The 19,431-nt window shown below is 38.7% G+C and overlaps 1 non-coding gene across 1 annotated transcript; it reads right to left on the minus strand.

The window, feature by feature from the left end:
- Positions 1-19,119: 19,119 nt before the first annotated feature.
- LOC127206763 (U6 spliceosomal RNA) lies at positions 19,120-19,226 on the minus strand. The gene has a single exon (XR_007832859.1). It is a non-coding gene; the product is annotated as a U6 spliceosomal RNA (small nuclear RNA).
- Between the last annotated feature and the right edge of the window lie 205 nt (positions 19,227-19,431).

Genomic DNA, 19,431 nt, shown 5'->3' on the forward strand with positions numbered 1-19,431 from the left:
GTGGAGAACACTGTCTACTGACAAAGTAAGGGCTTGTGTATTCTCTTTGCAGGTATTTGAATCCCCCCAAAAATGCCTCTTCACACATTTGTGCTCTGCAACCTCTGGAGAGAACATAAACATAGAAATGGGTGTTGGGGCTACAAGTCTGAGAGGCTATGCATACTTTTCATTGGCTTTTTTGGTAGCTGCCAATGTATCTGAGCCTTCAAGGACTTAGATTGTCTTTCAGTGGGAAATTATTTTACTACAAACTTAAAGACAGGAAGACTGAAGTGAAACACGATAGTTAAGATTTGTTAATAAATGGGGAGCTGAAGTAAGAAAGCATCAGCTGTAGGCGTGAGATTGTGGCTAATAAACACATAACTAACACTCAAAGGAACTGCACATAAAATGGGTGTGACAATCTCTGTGACGGAGTAGTGGGTTCAGTCTTCCTAATGGTCACGTTATCAGATTATATAGCTCTCCCATCCTGTATCAACATGAACTGAAGGATTAAATAAAAACTTTAAGACATATGCATCACAGTGGTTTCAGTAAGGTACTTGGTTTTCAAATAAAGATCTAAGTTTCTTCTCCAGAAAATGAGTTTTTCAAAAGCCAGACATATTGGCATGGCTTGGAATGCCAGTTTTCAGAGCCAAGGACAGGTGGATCTCTGAGGAATACTGGCTAACAAGCCCAATCTGTTTGGTGAGTCCCAGAACACTGAGAGACCCTATATCAAAAAAAAAAAAAAAAAAAAAAAAAAAAAAAAGATGATGCCACCCCAAGGTTGACCTCTGTTCTGTACACACATCACATAAAATATGTCTACATTACACCAGGCTTATTCTTGCATAATCCAGTGTCCGATGGCTGATTAAATGAAGACCAGCCATGGATTTTCTCACTTTATTTCTCGTTTTAGAATTTCCTATATGAGTACTGTACTCACACGATTTCTGCCCCAATCATACTACCTCAGCTGCTCCTCTTCCTCTTTCCCTTCTTGACTTCTTCCTCTCTAACTATTATTGTTACATACATAAATGTGTGTATAGATGTATAATTATGCCCTGCTAAGTCAACCTTGGGTTGGATAACCTACTAAGTATCTCTTCCTTGGAGAAGATATATTCTCCCTCTTTTAACAGCCATTAATTCATGTAGATCTTCATCTAGGGGTGGAGCATTGTGAGATTTCTCACATCCTGGTTGGGTTTGGTTTTGTTTGTTTGTTTGTTTGTCTTTTTGTCAACTTCACAGAAGCATGGGTTATTGGAAAGGGAACTTCATTTGAGAATATGCAACCCTCCATAAGATGGGCCTCTAGGCAAATCTCTGGGGCATTGTCTTCATTGGTTATTGATGTGGGAGTGTCAAGCCCGTTGTGGGTATTACCATGATTGGACAGGTGGTGCTGGGGTGTATAAAAAGCAAACTGAATAGCTCATGAGAAGCCAGCCAATACGCAGCATTTTTGTGGCATTTGCTTCAGATCCTGCCTGGAGTTATTCCACTGACTTCCTTGAGTAATACAGTGTGACCTTAGAGAGTTCTAGGTTTCTTCCATGAATTGCTTTTGGTCACGATGTATTATTACAGCAATGGAAACCATCAGACTGTTGTCATCATGCAGTTCTTGTTTGGGTGACCATATTAAGATTATTAATCATATTAAGATTACTTGTGTGCAACTCTCAGTCATACATATATAGGGGTTGCTATCCTGTAACAGAAATCCTGGTCCCCTGGCTTTTATAATCTAGAAGACACCCTGCTTCTCTAACTCTTACACTTTCTCCATCCCCTCTTCCATGATGTCACCTACGTCTTAGGTATAGTAACTGTGCTGAGGGTGTACCAACTAGGAGTGTGTACCCTGCAGTCAGTTGCTCTCTATGCTTTGACCACTTCCTGATTTCTATGTTTAGGCTCCACCTGCTGAAATAAAAGCATCTTTGCTGAGGAATAAGAATTAGACTTCTCCATGGGTATGAGGCTAGGTATTTAGAATGCAGTTGGGAATTACACTTGTTTAGCCACGTAGGGTCTGTGACTTAACCAGTCATGGGTAAGTGACCAGGTTTACAGTACCAGGCATGAACTCACTCCTATTACACAGGCCTTAAATCCAATTAGAATTTTTCAGACAAACTTTTTTTTTTCTATTGCTGCTAAATTTTAGAAAAGTTGGTCACAGGGACTAGAATCCAGAGTGAATAGTATCATAAAGACATTTGGGGAAGATGCACAGACATGCCTTCTCAATCCTTTCTGTGAATATGAGCCTTGCAGAATATATGAAAATATTATTCTACAGGTTGTATCTTTATTCTCTGGGGAAGCTTCGCTGGGTGAAATGTACTCTAGATGGCACATTATTCTGTGCTGACAGAATCCCTAGGTACATCTTAGAAACTGATTCTGGCACGTGTTAACAGCAGCATACACATGAGACCTGAGAAACTAAAACAAAAATGTGCTGGCCCAATCTCAGTGCCTGTGGGTGTTGATTTGCAGATGCATCATGGCTTACTAAGGCCCTATGCTATTCATTTGCCTGCCTGATACTATATTATCAGCTCAGCACCTGTGGACATTTGCACACACATCTTTTACAGTCAAATTTTCTGGTGGGGAGAGGAAAAAGTTCCATGGGAAAGGAACTCGGCTGAGAAGAATCAGCTGATCACTCCACTGCTCAAACCTGGTAGGCATTTGTTTTGGTCTTGGTAAAACCATGCCTCTAAAAGCCAAACGATGTGTACAGTGCTACCTGCATATATTTTATGAATGAACCACGAATTTCAAAGATATTCATTGTTAGATATGAAAATCACAGCCAAGCAATTACAATTATGTTTAAATATAATAATATAAACCCATAGCAAAGCTTCTAAATGCCTTTGGAACATCACATCTTCTGGTTCTCAGTAGAAATGAGTCAGCGTAGCGTTTGGATCTAGTTCCAGACAGGTTAAATGGACCAAAGAGCGTATCTACTTCAAAATAACGTTTCAGAACTATTCATGTAATGACTGCTTACAGATTCTGTTTTACATAGAAATAACCACCATGCCAAAGCATTCTTGAAGGAAAAGCCCCATGGCATGAAGAGGAAATCAGATAATTCCCCATAAAATGTGTTGTGCCTGCCTGAAATACAACAAATACCAATAAAAATTAACTTTTATTTTATTATACAAATACATGATAAACTTGGCAGGAAGAGGACAGTTTGTGTTTCTTGGTTTAAAAACACCAGTAGGAATAAGTTTGAAAACATATTTTTGAGCATATTTTATTTTAAGTAGCTGTTGAGGTACCAGAAGAAAGTGATGTGCATGCTTGACTTGTTGCAAAATAATATGAAACTTACAAACTGGGGTATACAAATCCTATGAATATGGATTCTTCTAGAGCTTCACTAAGAATGGATTCTTCACTTCTTTCTTGCACTGTTTCCCCCTTGTCATTGCAATTCCTATACGATTTGTGGAATTTTGAGAATCTTTCAGAAAGAATGTTCATTTCCTCCCATTATCTGATTTCTACATTTCAAATAAAGATCTTTCCATCCAGAAGCCCCTATTCCACCTCAGTAGTATCTCTGTATCTGTTGCTGTAAGTGTATCTCTGGTCCAGTCCAATTATAGCGAAAACAAACAAAGAAACAAAAACCCTGAGATGTGTGATAGCAAAAGGTTCTGGGGTTCCTTTTAGAATAAAGATATTGTTGTGGCACCTTTAAGAAGAAAGCCAGATACATATCTGAGAGATCTGCCTACACTATGGTATAAGCAGCTACTAATGGCAGAGGTGCATAGTGAGACCATAGGCCATAGCATTAATGAGGTTACTTGCAGATTTGTGAGTAACTACAATCGGCTAAGATGGATTCCTGCTTCTTCCCCCTCCCATGGACTGTTATCACTCTATCAAGCCATGATCACCCTGTGATTAGCCACACTACCTTCTAGAGCCTGTAGTTTCCTAGCTACAGACATTCTTATTATTATGTCAATACATAAATCACTATCATATTGCCTAGAAGTTTTTAATGGAATACACACACACACACACACACACACACACACATATATATATATATACATACATACATACACATGTGTATATTAAAAGTTTGAAGGAGGTATAAACCAACTGCTATATATTTCACACCCCACTCCTGGCCTCATGTAGCCCTACTAATTCACTTTTTCTTTAATAGATTATGACTTTGACATGATCTGTATTCGGCATCCTATTTTGCACTATAGTTTACATAATGTTACATAATCTAGCCATAAAATTGTTTGCATAACCATTCCTTTTGTTTTACATAACCATTAGAATTCACCTAATGCCCAGTAGTAGAGCACCAGCAGTCTATTCTCCCCATATAGTATAATAAAACATTTAAATTAATTATTGGAGAAGACTGATTGTCATTGTAAGAATTCATTATATTTTGTTATAAAATGAGTTAAAGGATGGTAGCGTCAAAATGCTACTTTTATAATAGCATAGATATGAACACAGAAGCAACTAAGAGGTTAAATGCTATAGCATTAATTGTAACGGTCTCATCAGTGGGGCTCACATAACTTTACCATTCTTTCTTGATACAATATTTCCAAAATACCATTCAACCTATTTTTATCACTATTCGTTATGGATATAAACCTTTTAAAGTATTAATGTAATTTTATATTATTGGAGAACCTTTTAAGAGTTTATACAAGCAAGCAAACAAAACCCTATTACAGGAAGTTTAGAGAAGCACACTATAGGAAATTACAAGATTGTTCGACAATGTAATTAAATCACATACTTAAATAGAAAGATAATAGCATTAAACCTTTTCTGTCTCTCTTCCACACCTTGTATTTGCTCTCCAATTAATTTTTCACGCATTCAAGAATTTCATTTCTTAAAAAAAAAAAAAAAAGAATTTCATTTCTTTTCCCTAAAGCATCAGTGACTTACTCTAACCTAACATGCAGACTCAAAATTGTTGGGTTCAAGCCTTCTAGCTATCCAAATGATTTTCCTTTCTTTTTGTTTTTGTTTTGTTTTGTTTTTTGGAGATAGGGTTTCTCTGTGTAGCCCTGGCTGTCCTGGACTAGCATTTTAGAACACACTGGCCTCGAACTCACAGAGATTTCCCCTGCCTTTGCCTCCTAAGTGCTGGGATTAAAGGCATGCACCACAACTGCTTAACCCAAAGGCTTTTCTTTTTTCTTTCTTTCTTTTCTTTTCTTTTCTTTTATTTTTGTTTTTTATCATAACTAAGATACTTTATTTATTTTTTCTTTTTCTTTTATTTTATTGACATATACATTTATATTATTAAACATAAATACGATAAACTACATACAGCAAGAAGAACCATGAAACAATCAGAAATTTTTCATGGTATTTTGGCTAATTGTATTTGGCAACTTTGCAGAGAACATCTTTCCTATCGTGGTAAGTCTAAAATTCTGAATGAAAATCAGTATCAATCATATCTCATCTCTATCAACTTAAAATACCTATCTAGATCTAAAAGCATCTTAACCCCTAAACAACTAAGCTTAAATTTTAAGACTAAACTATCTGGTCTTCAACCCAATCAGATACCTGAGAAGGAATAAAACTTAATTACCTTAGTAAGTGGGAGTTCAGCTTCCAAAATGAAAAAAATGACAGGGACAATTTGATGCCTGAACAGTCGCCCCAAACTCTATAACACTGGAACATAATCTTCAGCTTTCTGGCCAAATATATCTGAGAGACATATTTGTCAGGCAGGAGCTATTGAGGACATGCTTACCCTGTTTTGGCAGAGTTTGGCAGTCAACTCTGCTTGCATCCAAACTTGCCCACTTTTAGGAAGAATTCTGTCTGTGGCTGAAATGAGGACATTTTGCCCAGAGGCTTGTTTCCTGAATTTGAAGCCATCTCCATATAAGGAGGTTCTTGGATGCTTATAATCTTGAGGTAGGCTGGGCATTGCCAGGTGTTAACCTCTCTTGTTATCAAAGAATCTTAAAAATATTAAAAGCATCTTTAAGTGCCATATTCTATAGGTCTCTGTGTTTTTTTGAAGACCTTTTCTAGCTGTTTTACCTTATCTATCTAAAGGATTATATCTATCTGTTAAACTTAGGTTGTGTATTCTTGTGATAAAAATAGACTAGTATTTGATATGACCATGATTTGGTCAACTAACAATTAACTTGTATTATTTAATTATCATAAACATCCTGCAATAGCGCTTTCAAGGTATTGGAAGCAAACTTTGTATTATAATTTAATTGTTTGGAAGCAAACTTTGTATTATAATTTAATTGTATGGGTTCAGTACTTCGTATTAGAGTAGAAATATATGTAATGTGTGTGGAGAATAATCTTAAATTTGAATTCTATGCCAATGTATCAACTCTAAACTTACTTGAAATAAATAAAATAGGAAAGAAACTCAATCTTTTTGCAGGGTGGGAGGAGTAAAAGTGTGGTAATTCAGTTGGATACAGAAAAGAAACCATGTGAGACATGAAGTAGCGATTGTGTCATCGGTCACTGTGCTGTGTGTGTGTGTGTATAAAACTGCTGAGTCTATACAAAGCCTTTGCTGCAAACACTCTCTCCATGTTTTAGGGACTGAGATCATATTATCACCTTTGTGAAACCATAGAGGGTCAGAATCATGATAGCATTAAGCAACCAGAAGTTAACTTGAGCAGAGATCCACCATGGCATAGCATAGCTTCTTTCAGAGGCTAACTTATACACACCTCAGCTGCGGTTGGGACCTGCTCTTACTGAAATGGAAAAAGATGTGAAAGCAAAAAAACCTTTGTCATAAAAACAAGGGTTATCTTTAGGATCGCCCCCCCCCAAATTAACTATCATCTATTAGAGAAAATGTCAACATCTTCCTATCTGGTGTTCATATCTCGGTAGCTTATTTCATTTTCAAAGAACATTCTAGAAAGATATAACCATGTAAGAGAAAATGATAAATATTAGACAAATATCCCAGGCTTTCCTCAAAACAATGTTGTCAATTTCTTATTTAGTGTTTCTCTAACCAGATACTCCAAAGAAGATACCCAGGTCATTGGGGAATTTGACTTCTGCAGCCCTCCCTAGGGTCTTAGAGGACCTGCAAGGATTTCTAAATAAACAAAGTCTTCCAGCTCAACCTGGTCAGAAAGAGTTTACAAAGCCATCACTTCTGCTCTTAAGTGGGCTCCACTGCTTTACCACCAGCCTGCACTTCCAAGTACACAGGGGTCCTAGATTATCCGAAACCAGATCCTGCTGGGATGAGTAAACACCAATCAACTGCCCCATTAGCTTCCAGAAGATGTGGGCTTTGTTTATAGCAAACAGAGAGACAGCTAGTACCTGGGAAGCCAGAGCATTCCAGTTTGTGTGGGTTTTTTTTTTTTTTTTTTTTTTTGTGTGTGTGTGTGTGTGTGTGTGTGTGTGTGTGTGTGTTTTGATGTTATTTAGAAGGCATGGGTGTTCCGTTGTGCAGCGTTTTTTCTTTCTGCTCAGCACTCTCTCTGTTGTACACAGTTGAATGCTAACATTTTCTTTTTTGATTAAACAGGAGAAGTTGAAGATAAACATTCATGGTCTTCCTTCAAGCAACTTGTTTCCCAACTATTTTACATCTGCAGGTGGGGTTAAAGTGCAGAGAGAGAAAATGAAGATGCCTTTTTTTCCCCCTCCTAAACTCCAACACTGTCTTAGAGGAATGATTAGTCATGGGACTTCTTTTCCAACCCAAGGCAGAGACATCTCGATTTATTATCCATCTAGGGCTGTCCTTGAGATGCAGATGTTTCAGGCCACAGGCTTTACTTGGGGATGCAGCTGGCCTAATTCTTTATTGCTGCCCTCAGACAATGACACATAGGAGAGCTGGGCCAAGTTCTCGATGCTGCTGTTTTGCTATGAGAATGGCTAATATATGAGGTGTGTTAAGACAGCCAAGAGGAGCCCTGGTGGCCCCTCAGGCAAGGTCACCAAGCAGGATTGGAACCGGCTGAGGGCCTTGTAGGGTTGATAGTTCAGCTGCCTCGTTAGGATATCATCCCTAGAGAAGTCATATTTACGTTCAAGAGCCAGTCTGTGAAACCTGCATTGGAAAAAGGGCAAACTAAAAGGTCAGCATTTTTGTCTTACAAAGTTAAGGTAATCAAATTCTGCACATTGTTACCATTCATTAGTCTTTAGTTAATTGCTTCCTTGTATCTCACTGCATATCTACAAAAATTTGCATAGTTCTTACTTTTAAAACTTAGACATTTTCATACCTTGATAGAAATATCTGTAACCTCAATATATTTTTTTTTTATATTTTGGAAATGTGTGCTTGATATCACATACAGTACAAAAAAGTATTCAAGAAAAACATTTATTAAAATTACATGTAGAAATGACTGCAACATCAAATATGAAAATATAATCCAAAAATCTTGATCATACCTTAATGTGTTACTACTGTCGCACAAATCTATCATTGCAGAGGTCTCCCAACAACTGTTGATACAATTCCAACCTAACTCTCACTCCACGTTAAGGAAGGAAATGGGCAATGCAGTACACACCAGGGCTATCATGGTATGGATTCCGTTGGGGCCATTTCCCATACTCCCTTACTATTCATAAGGATTACTTTGCTGTAGACACAGGACGGGGGTACTTTATAGCAATTGTAATAAATTAAGGGGAAAAGGGGGCCTTAGTCATGTGGTCAGAACTTCCCATGTTTCTTAGTTGAAGCATTTTAACTTCCCATATTTTCTTGGCCCACCAACCCTTCCATTCCTTGCAGAAGAGTCTCAGATCAATACGATAAATAAAGATAAAGCTTAGGGTAAACGATTACCCTATAAGCTGATGGAAATGATAATTTCATTGTATAGCAGACACTAGAGGGTACAGTAAGCTCACAAGCATAATAAATTCATCACTTATTTCCAATGATTGATTTGTATTCTGGTTTAATTAGCCATGAAAGAGTCCATTTTCCTAAGCCTTCTTTTACTTTTCATTTTTATTTCTTTCACCACTGCCTGCTATAGAAGCTAATCCTCAGCTGTCAAGTTAAGGAAATTTAAGGGGACTGTAAATAAAAACATTACCAATCATGCATGCATTTTCATATATCAACTCTAGATCTCAAAGATTTTTATAGACAAACTGAGACCTGTAATATGATTGTGGAAAATTGTCTTACCATTATAATTAACACTCATTACAATCTGACCATTTACACATTTAACCTGCACCAACTGATATATTATTAAATTCACTCAAAACAGATGTTTTAAGACAGACATTGAACCTATAATTTTCACATTGCTTCATTTTAAGAAGCCAGTATGTGACTTTAAGGGAGTTATATATTTATAGAATTCAGAAAAGAATAAAAGTTGATCCATAAAGTGGATGAGGGTCAGGGTGGAATAAGGGGTTGGGGATGATGGGCTGACAGAAGGGATGCTTGTGTTACTAAAATAACAAACTCGCAAATGCATCCAGAAAATTCCCTGAGAGTGTCCATGTTTATTTTAACTAGCCACCACAAAAATGGGAGCAGTGAGGACAATGGTGCAGGCCAGCTGTTGTTTTTCTTTAGGAGGTCCCAGCTCTGTGAGCTCAGGAGCACGACTGGAGATGGCCATGCCGAGACAAATGCTCTGTCCACACTTTAAATGGCAGCTGGTTATTAAACGACTCCCAATAGGGTGAACACTTGCTATTGACAATAAGGTAATATAGGGACCATGCAGAGCAATCAGGATGGGAATGGGAATGAAAAAATCTTTAATCTGAAATTACAGCTGTCAGGGTTACATTATAAAACATGAAAGTTGCATCTGCAGTTAGAATTAATGTGTCCCCAAAGCCAAGTTTCTCATAAAGTGCATCTTGCAGATAGATATTTTATAAATAGAGTACCAGTCTTCTATAAATCAAAGAGAACTGTGGCCTATATTAGGGAATTAAAAGGGGTCATCTCTCCCCAACACCGGTATTTGTTGAGGAGCACAAGTTGGGGGAGGAGTACAGTGTGAAATGAACATCGATTTCCAAAGTCTAGCAGCGAGGTTCGAAGTGTCAGTCCTGCACAATAATACCCCGCTGATCCTAGCACCACGTGCGAAGGACGGTAAGATGCACTTCCTAATAAGCTGTGAATGAGGAGAAAGCGGCCTGACAATATTGTCAGGAAAGATTGTCTTACTGGAAAACTTACTGCCCCTTCCTTCAAGTATAAATTTTGTTTAGCAGAAATTTCATCTTTTGAAAAAAATCTATTTCAACCTCTCAGGGAGAATCACATTCTTTTTAAAATAGTCATAGGTCACACAAGCTCATCTCAAATCAGAATACACAGAGAGCTGTATTAATAATGCCACACACGCATGTTATGTTGAGTTCTCAGTGATCATTTTTTTAAACAAGTTTTTATGTAAACGCATCTGGTACCAAATGGGCTTGTACTGTAAGTCTCCGAGAACCTGAAAAACTTGTTTCTCAGTGGCTCACATCCCATCTGTGTATCTGAAGATAGCTTTTACTTGGAGGTCAGAAACAGCTCTTATGAGTGAGGGACAGCCCTTACTGCTGATGCACACCTCATAAGGGTAAGTTCTGAACAGCTCTGTAGGCTTAGAAAAATAAAACTATGACCCTTTCAGCAATGGCTTAAAATGGAGAAATGCTAAAGAAGCACCCAAGAGCACCATGTACACAAGCTGGCTTTCCATCACACATGATGTATGTATTCTATTATATTAATCAGGGTTCTCTACAGGAAGACAGCAGATAGAATGATTATACTTTTTCAATCATATATGCATCCATATATTCATACATATGATTGAATGATACGATATGATACATGAATGATAGATAGATAGATAGATAGATAGATAGATAGATAGATAGATGATTGATTACAGTGGCCTACAGGATGTGGGCCTTCCAGTCCAGCAATAACTGTCTGCCAATAAAAAGTCCAAGAATAGCCATCACATATATCCTGGTAAATTATCTGAAATTTGAGACAACCATGTAAAGACTGGTGGTATGGTTTTCTGAAAGACAGAAAGAAAAACTAATTGAAAGCAAGCACTCCTCCTTTGTAGCAATTGTCTTACAAACACAAGTAATATTTTTATTCACCTGTTTTATTATTGGCGTTAATCCAAAGTACATAACGTAGAAAGAGTGAGTGCAGATTGATAGCACGTTTTGGGGTGATTTCTCAGAAAATCAGCTTACTGTATTTAATGCAAATCTTCCTCCGCTTCTAGGGCAAGCGACTGCCAAAGCTACTGGGCAACAAGTGAGATCTGGGAGTGCAAGTACCCTCATTGAAAAAGTAACTTTTCTCATTGTGTCTGATGCTCCCGGACTAGATGTGCACAGCCATCAGGGGACACTATTGGCTATTCAAGTGTCTCAATGGCTACAAATGCAACTTCCCCCTTTCTTTGTCTCTCAATCGTACTCTGACTTTGCTTCTTTTCTGTGATGCTTAGCCTTCATTTCTATGCCTTTATGACCTCCAGACTAACTACATGCCCATAGGGGCGTTGACTAAGTCCTCTTTGTCATTTACTCAAAGGCTTCCACTGGTGTGAAGCCGTCCACATATGGAATGCAGTAGTAGAGAGCAGAGGACAAGACCCAAGCCCAGAGTGTTATATGCAAAGGACCGCAGAGTGGGTCTATAGCACAAGGGTTCCCATATGAGATCAATTTTGAACCACAAATAAAGGCTGTAGCTAATGCTCTGAAAACGAGACAAACACTTGGTTAGTAAACATGACACTGAATACATTTTTGTGAGCTTAGCATTTCCATATTTTGATAACACTGAATTTGAGGGCAAATCATTTTATATTAATAGAATGGTTCAAAATTAAAATAAATCCTTCAGTTACAAAAATATTTACGGTAATTAACTTTGATTCCCAGAAGCCCATTCTGTAGGTGGCAACCAGGACATGGGTACACTCAGCAGACGGCAGGATTTCCTTAATCACTAAGGGACCTTGAGTCTGGTCAATGCAGGATTCATGATTTCAACACGGAAAACTATTTCAGCACTAGCAAACATGAGACAGCCTGAGATATTATTAAAATATAAAATATAATATATAAAATATAAAAGCACTCAATAAAAGAATGAGAACATGCCCCAGAGTACAGATGTGGGCATCTTAAAAAGAATTACTAATGAAAAAGACATTTTAAACAGACTTTAAGCACAGAGGGAGTGAGAATGTGTGTGTGTATGTGTGTGTGTGTGTGTGTTCCCCTCCACATAAGTGAAATCATAGGGTTTTCTGGGGATGTCTTGGATAAAATTATAATCTGATAATGTGAAACCAGGAAACATTAGTGTTTCACAAATGAGCGTGTCTTTGTAATTGAAAAAAACAGGGGGACATTTCTGGTGAGATCTTTGGGAAATTAAGAATAATTAAGAAAAGAATAAGGCCTGAGGAAATGTTTCTAATTGTGTTTGAATTCTTGATTATTGGCTGCTAGGAGGCTTCAAACAGATTCCAGAGTGAGGTACATGTTTTTTCCCAAGCTCCATCCCTCCATATCAGCCACCTTGACAATTTAACTACAACATAAAACAAACCTGGGTATAAATCCATCAATGTGAAAGAATAAAAATTGCTTCCTTATATTTTGGAGATCATAGAGGTAAAGAGAAAGGAAACACAGAATTTATAGGAACATGGAACAAACAAGCAAACAGAAGTATTATAAAAGTGACTATAAATACAAATTCCTTTCTGTATCCTTCAGCCACCAGCAGCCAGAGTGGCTGCGTGCCACCAGACACAGTGTGTAGACTCTAAGCCCCAAAAGATAAGAAGCATATGAGGATGTTTTATACCTGACCTTTGACCTATGAGAGAAAATAAAGACATGTAACTCAGAACACTGTACAAGGACCTTTGAATTTGGTTACCACTCTGAATTTACCTGATCTTATCTGAGTTCAGTTACCAAACTATCCATACACTACCCCATATACAAATGATGAAGAAAAGAAATAAGTCACTAATATAAGCCTGCTTAATATTATCATGTGATCAAAACATAATAAATAAAAATAAAAGCTGCTATTTACCCTCATCAGCATGAACAAAAAGTTTGCTCTTTTCCTTAAACAAAAGAGTAGTTGATAATTTAGTTCTCTAAACTAAGAACATTAGAATAAGATTCTATCCTGTCAATATTGAGAAGACACGTTTTCTTCCATTCAAAATATATTTGCAGAAATATGGTACCATTAAAATGTATATTGTAGATTTATAGTATATATTGGAATACTATCTGCAGTGTAAGTGTTTTTATATAAAGTTCATCAAATCATATATATAATATACATTTGCTATGATGAAATATAAAATGAAACTCAAAATTTCTGTTTCTATCAATATCCAAAGTATACTTGTATGAAATTATGTGATTAAAAATACAAATGACGAATATAGAGATGTGTCATCCAAAAAAGGCCTTTACCTTACATGAAGAGGACTGCAGATCTCCAACACCCACAGAAAAACAAGGCATTAATCTCAGTGCCAGGGGGTGGCAGGCACAGGTCTCAGAGCTTGATGGGAATCGAGTCTAGCCAATCAGTAATTTTGTGTTCAATGAAAGACCATCCTTCTAAATCATAGTAAAAATTGACTGAGTAAGACAACAGAGAGCGTCATCTGGCCTCCTCTGAACACCTACACGTGTGCACAAGCACTTACTAACACACACACTGCACATGTACACAAATGAATTATGGAGAAAGATAGACGGAAGGAGAAAGGTGAAGAAAGAGGAAGGGTCCTTAAAATGATTTTACTTCATGTGTAAATAAAAGCTTCTGAAAGTGAAGACTGCGGCTGCCGAGCCTTCCTTGCATGCCTGGCACCTCCAGCATGGTGAGGTAGAAAGCAGCCCAAGTGGGAAAACGTCTGGTAAATCCAGTGAGAAGGTACCCTAAGATAATCAGGGAATGGACTAAAGGAAGGGGCACTCAAGGGAGCTCCTGAGAAATAGTTGAAGTTGCATCTCAAAATGGGTAAAATACAATCACCGGTGTGTGGCCACTGTGAGCCCTATGACTCTGCAATCAGTGGAAAGGCCACAGAGATGCTCAGTTTCTCTGAAGCCACACTTGATTCCTCATTTTGTCCCTAGTCTAGCCACTGTCTCTAGACTTTCATCTCATCCTTGCCTTGTTGTCTCCCTGTTGCTGAGGCTTGGGCTGGAGCCTGTGAGCCACGGTCCCTCTGGCCAGCTGGTCTCTATTAGAATTGAGAGTTGATTTTGGCTGACAACCTGATTGGATTGAGAGATGCCTAGCACACTGGTAAAACACAGTTCTTGTTGTGTCTGTAGGGGTATTTGCAGAGAAAACAGTCATGTCAGTCAGCAAACTAAGTGGGCAGAACTTATCTTAAATGCTGAGCATGCCATTGCATAGGCTCAGGGCTGGAATAGGATAAAACCAGAAGTGAGGTGCCAATGTGCACAGACCCATGACTTCTTGGGTGCATGCATATATTTTTTATCATTTCAAGTTTAACATTTGATATTTTCATAGATGTGTGCAATGTCCTGATGACACTGTTGTGTCCAGATTTCCCTTTGCCTCTCCTTCCCATGCCTGTGGACATCCTTCCTCTTCTAACCTAGCCCCCATTCTACACTTTTTCTGGGTGAGGTCTTATGCAGGTAGCCACAACAGCTATGTGGTTATGGCTACACTGGCCATGTCATATGCAGAAGGCAGCCCTAAACAGCATGCCTCAGTATCCTCCAGCTCCTGGGTCTTGGAAGAGGTGACATTGATGTTCTGGTTAGGGCTCAACACTCAACGTTCTCTTATTCTCAGTTATGAATCTTTGTGCTAACTACTGCCTGCTATAAAAAGTTCCTCCAGCGAGGGCCGATAGCTCTAGAGCAAGGCTATCAGCAGAAATATTTTGAAGGCAGTTTGCCTACGTGTTCATTTAGGGGGACATCAATAGTAAGTTCCCCCTAGGTTTTTGACCCAGCTTAACAGTAACATGGAGCAAGGTACTATTCCACTCAGAAAGAAGTGGGCTACCCCCTCCCCCAAACAATCACGCCTCCATTGTAGCAGAGGGCACAACTTGCCTGGAAGGTCAGTGTTATAGTATGGAGAGCCCACGACTGTGTAAGAATACACTGGTAACCTTTTCTTCCCCATAAGCCTGAATAAGATCTCATGGGGCTATGACTGCTAGCTAGCTTTCAGGAAGAAAGATTCCAGTTCAGTTCTAGCTTTGAAAAAGCTGTATGTTGTATCTGAAGCTTGTGGTGCCTTCAGCCATCTTAAAGTCTTACCATCTCAGACTGATGAAGAGAGAAGAGTAATGGCAGAAGCCTGCATTGTTTTGGGTGTCTATGCAGGATTCCTAGCCAATAACATTTAGAAAAAGAATTTCCACTTAACACTTGGGTTTTTGTTTAAAATTCTATGACTTCTGAGAGCAGCATTTACCTTCCACACAGGACATGTTCATCTCAACATTTTTAAAAATTAAGGACATCTTTCTTATAATGTAGTAGGATTCAATAGGCTCTTTATTATATCCTTAGTGTAGCCTGGAACTCTCTGATTCCCTGACTTTCCTCCATCCCTTGCCTCATCACTCAAACCTTTCCAGTTGTGGGCTGCATGTGGCACTTTGATACCACATGAGTTGCAGGATCTACAGTTTCTTATCTATCCCATGGAGGCACTACACTCTGGCCTGAGAAGTAGGCAGTCACTGTCACCATGCAACCTGGAGATGAATGCAGTGCATTTTTTGCCAGTGTTCTGAATTATGAATGCCAGACTCCACACTCACTCTCAGCCTCTGAGCACAGTCTTACACAGTGGCTCTCCTAGGGGATTCCAGGCCTTCATCCCCACTATGGCTGCACCATTAGCCTCTCATTCCAAGGCTTGCAATTTCTTGAATTGAGAACTTACAATTTCTCCCAGGACTCCATTCTGCAGACAACAATTGGGAGTCTGTTCAGCCTTTGATGTGCTCATGTGAGCCAATTTAACAGGAAGAATAGATCACGTCTTCTTGGTGGGGAGGCCCAAAGGCACACAGAGAAGGAGAAACAGGCTATCTGGATGAGGCCTGATATGCTGTGGCCATATGGTGGGGGAGGAGGTCCCCTTCTGTCAGAAGTCTAGGGGAGGGGAATAGGAAGAGAGGGAGAGGGAAGGGACTGGAAGACACAAGTGAGGACATAACATTCAGGATGTAATCTGAATAAGTTATAGTAATTTTTAAAAAACTAGTAAACTATTCTCTAAGTTAAAAAAAGAGCAAAGGGATTACAGTAGGGATGTTATGTGAATAAATTATAACAAAATAAAATAAAAACAAAAACAAGAATCTCCATATACATAGTTTTCTCTCTTGGGAGACTCTGACTCATAGAAGGACATTCCAGTTGAGGGCTCAAGAAGTAAGCTGAAGGCTGACAGATGTAGAAATGGCTTCACACTCACTCTCTTTGACTCCTGTTCTTGGTAGCAGCATTCACTGTCTACCAACTAGAGATAGTTGACTTACTTTCAGCTTTCCATTATACTTTGCATTTTCCCTGGACTCATAGAATTTGTGTTATACTATATACTAGCATCAACCAAAAACCTCCTTCTGAGAGGGTAGCATTTTGTCTTCCCCAGCTGCTAGCCTTGACTTTTCCAAGCCTCCCGCTCCCCATTTTGCCAGGCCTAGTGAGGCATCTGTTCTGTCTGCAGGTTCTACTTCACGGTGTTTTAGACTTCCTACAGCTTTGGTTCATCAATGCACATTGCAGTCTTTAAAAGGAATCTGTATGCATTCTACCTCCAGATGGGCCTTTGCCATATGAACTTTGCATTTTAAGAGATACTGGGATATAATTTATGTACCATAAAATCTGCTTATTTAGACCATGTTCTGTGGTGCCCATTGTAATCAGTTTTACAGTCATCCCTACTGTCTGGCTACAGAACATTTTCATCATCCCTTAAAGAATTCCTGTGCCCATTATCAGTCCCTTCTCCTTTCCCCACCTTCCTACACCCTAATGACTATTAATCTTTCTGTTTCTGTTGATTTGCTTTGGACATTTCCCATACATGGTGTGCTAGGAATTGCACTTGCAGCCCTATGATTCAGATACTGATGTTTTAACTTCTTAGAGGACCACACTTGGAGTCAGGGTTTGTAGAAAGGTGACTCAGAGGGAACGGCTATGGGAGGTCATAGCATTGGAGGCCAATACAATAGGATGGACGCTTTGTTAGAACAGGAAAGGCCATGTGAAGACACAGTAAGAAGGTAGTCAAAAAGAGTGATTTCTGGAAAACACACAGTCTACACTCTTGATACTGTGATACTCAAGAACAGTGAGGAGGGCTAAAAAGATGTCTCAGCGGTTAAGAACAGTGGCTGCTCTTGCAGAGGACCTAGGTTTAGTTCTGATCCCCCATATACTGGCTTGCAACCATACACAACTCCAGTTCCAAAGGATCCAGAACCCTTTTCCAAGCCTCTTTAGACAACATGCATGCACTTTGTGCATTTACATGCACACAGGCAAAATATTCATTAAACATACAATAAAAATAGATAAATCTTAAAAAAGAAAAACTGTGACAAAATAGATTTTGTGTTGTTAGAGTCACCCAGTTGGCGACACTTTGTTATGACAGCCATTTAGTAAGTGGAAGTCATTCAACTGGAACTCTTTTAGATTTTTCCACTTACTGTAAATCATTTGGTTTTATTAATAATATGTATCAATACTTAATCCTTTTTACTTCCAAATAATATTTCATTATGTATAGTGACCAATTATTATGAAAATATCTCTTGCATTCAATGACATTATAAATCAATCTCTATTGCATTTAATCTGTGCACATATGTATAATACCACATTTTCTGTATCTAGCCATATAATACACTCTGAATCACTTTTACATTTTGACTGTTATGGGAAAAACATTTGTGAAGCCAAGAACAGTGGTGGCCACCTGTCATTTTAGCAATTGGGAGACAGAGGGGGAAGGATTATGAGTTCAAGGCCCAAAGGTTGATTCAAAGGTTAGTGATGCATCTTAGTATTTTCCTAGTATGCAATAGGCCAAGAGTTTGAAGAAAATGTGAGCAGATATCTTAGTAAGCACTTTCTTTTTTCCAGCTCAGTGAATGAAACAGAAAATGAAGTGACAAGTATATGGTTCTGTAGGATGCGGCCTTGCACTTTCACTTTAAAATATGTCTTTACTTCAAATAAATCGCGGATTAAGGAATGGCCAATTGGTGGCTTCATGGTCACAGCTCATGATGCAGTTTGAATGTTCAAGTGTTAATGCTTATTTTGTTTAGGTATTTTTCTAAAATCTCCCTTCACAAGAACGATTTAGAAAACAGGCATACATTCCAAGTTCCTCTGTGCTTGGTTTCTGGCATAGCTAAGCAATCTTTCTTATTTCTCTCCTCTTTGAGGCACATTCCTACTTTCTTCTCCTACGTGGTTAAAAAAAAATCCCCTGTTGGTTATAAATCCAAGTCATCATAACTCTGCCTCGGATGTGCTTTGAAGCCTGGGATCTACACTGGGCATTCTTCCTGACTAGTCCTGTGCAGGCATAGGCATGTGTGATATCCGGAGTTCACTCAAGCAAGATACCTCATTTCCCTGATGATCAAGAACAGAAGACCCAGCAGCCACAGAGAATAACAGTGCCTCAGCCCTGACTCGAGCCAAGTTAGGGTCCTAACCCATCCACCCGAGGTCTTCAACTGCTCAAAAATGAGCTGGGAGACATGATACCAAAGATCTTCCCAGTTTGAAGGAGATTTGGATTCTATAAGTCTTTATTTAAGTAGTGACAGTATTTAAATAAAAAAACTGGCTCTGATTGCCACAGTAGATGCCTTAAGTAATTCGCCATGTAAGCTACTGTACAACTCTGTCACTTTAACTCAAGGACCACTATCTTCTGAGATCAGATGAGATCGGGCCAGTCCTGGGTGGTATGGTCGTAGAGAAAAAAAAAAAAATATGGGACACTTCAAGAAGTTGTGTGTCATCCTTGTGCAGGGGCCATGCTACTCTTCTCTGTATTGTTCCAATTTTAGTATATATGCTGCTGGAGCAAGCACTCAAGGACCACTATCAGAGAGATGTCCCTCAAAGTGGTTTTTTTGTTTATTTCAGTGTCCACAACATCTTCTTTCTTGAATTTTATTTTTTAATAAAACTATCTGGGCCTCTAAGATTTTGCAGAGGGACCATCAGGATTAAGAAAGTCCTCCAAATTTTCTTCTTCTCCATGGACATCAAAATATAGTTGAGAATGAGAGGAAA

This window comes from Acomys russatus, chromosome 23, assembly GCF_903995435.1.
Source record: "Acomys russatus chromosome 23, mAcoRus1.1, whole genome shotgun sequence".
Lineage (NCBI taxonomy): Eukaryota > Metazoa > Chordata > Mammalia > Rodentia > Muridae > Acomys > Acomys russatus.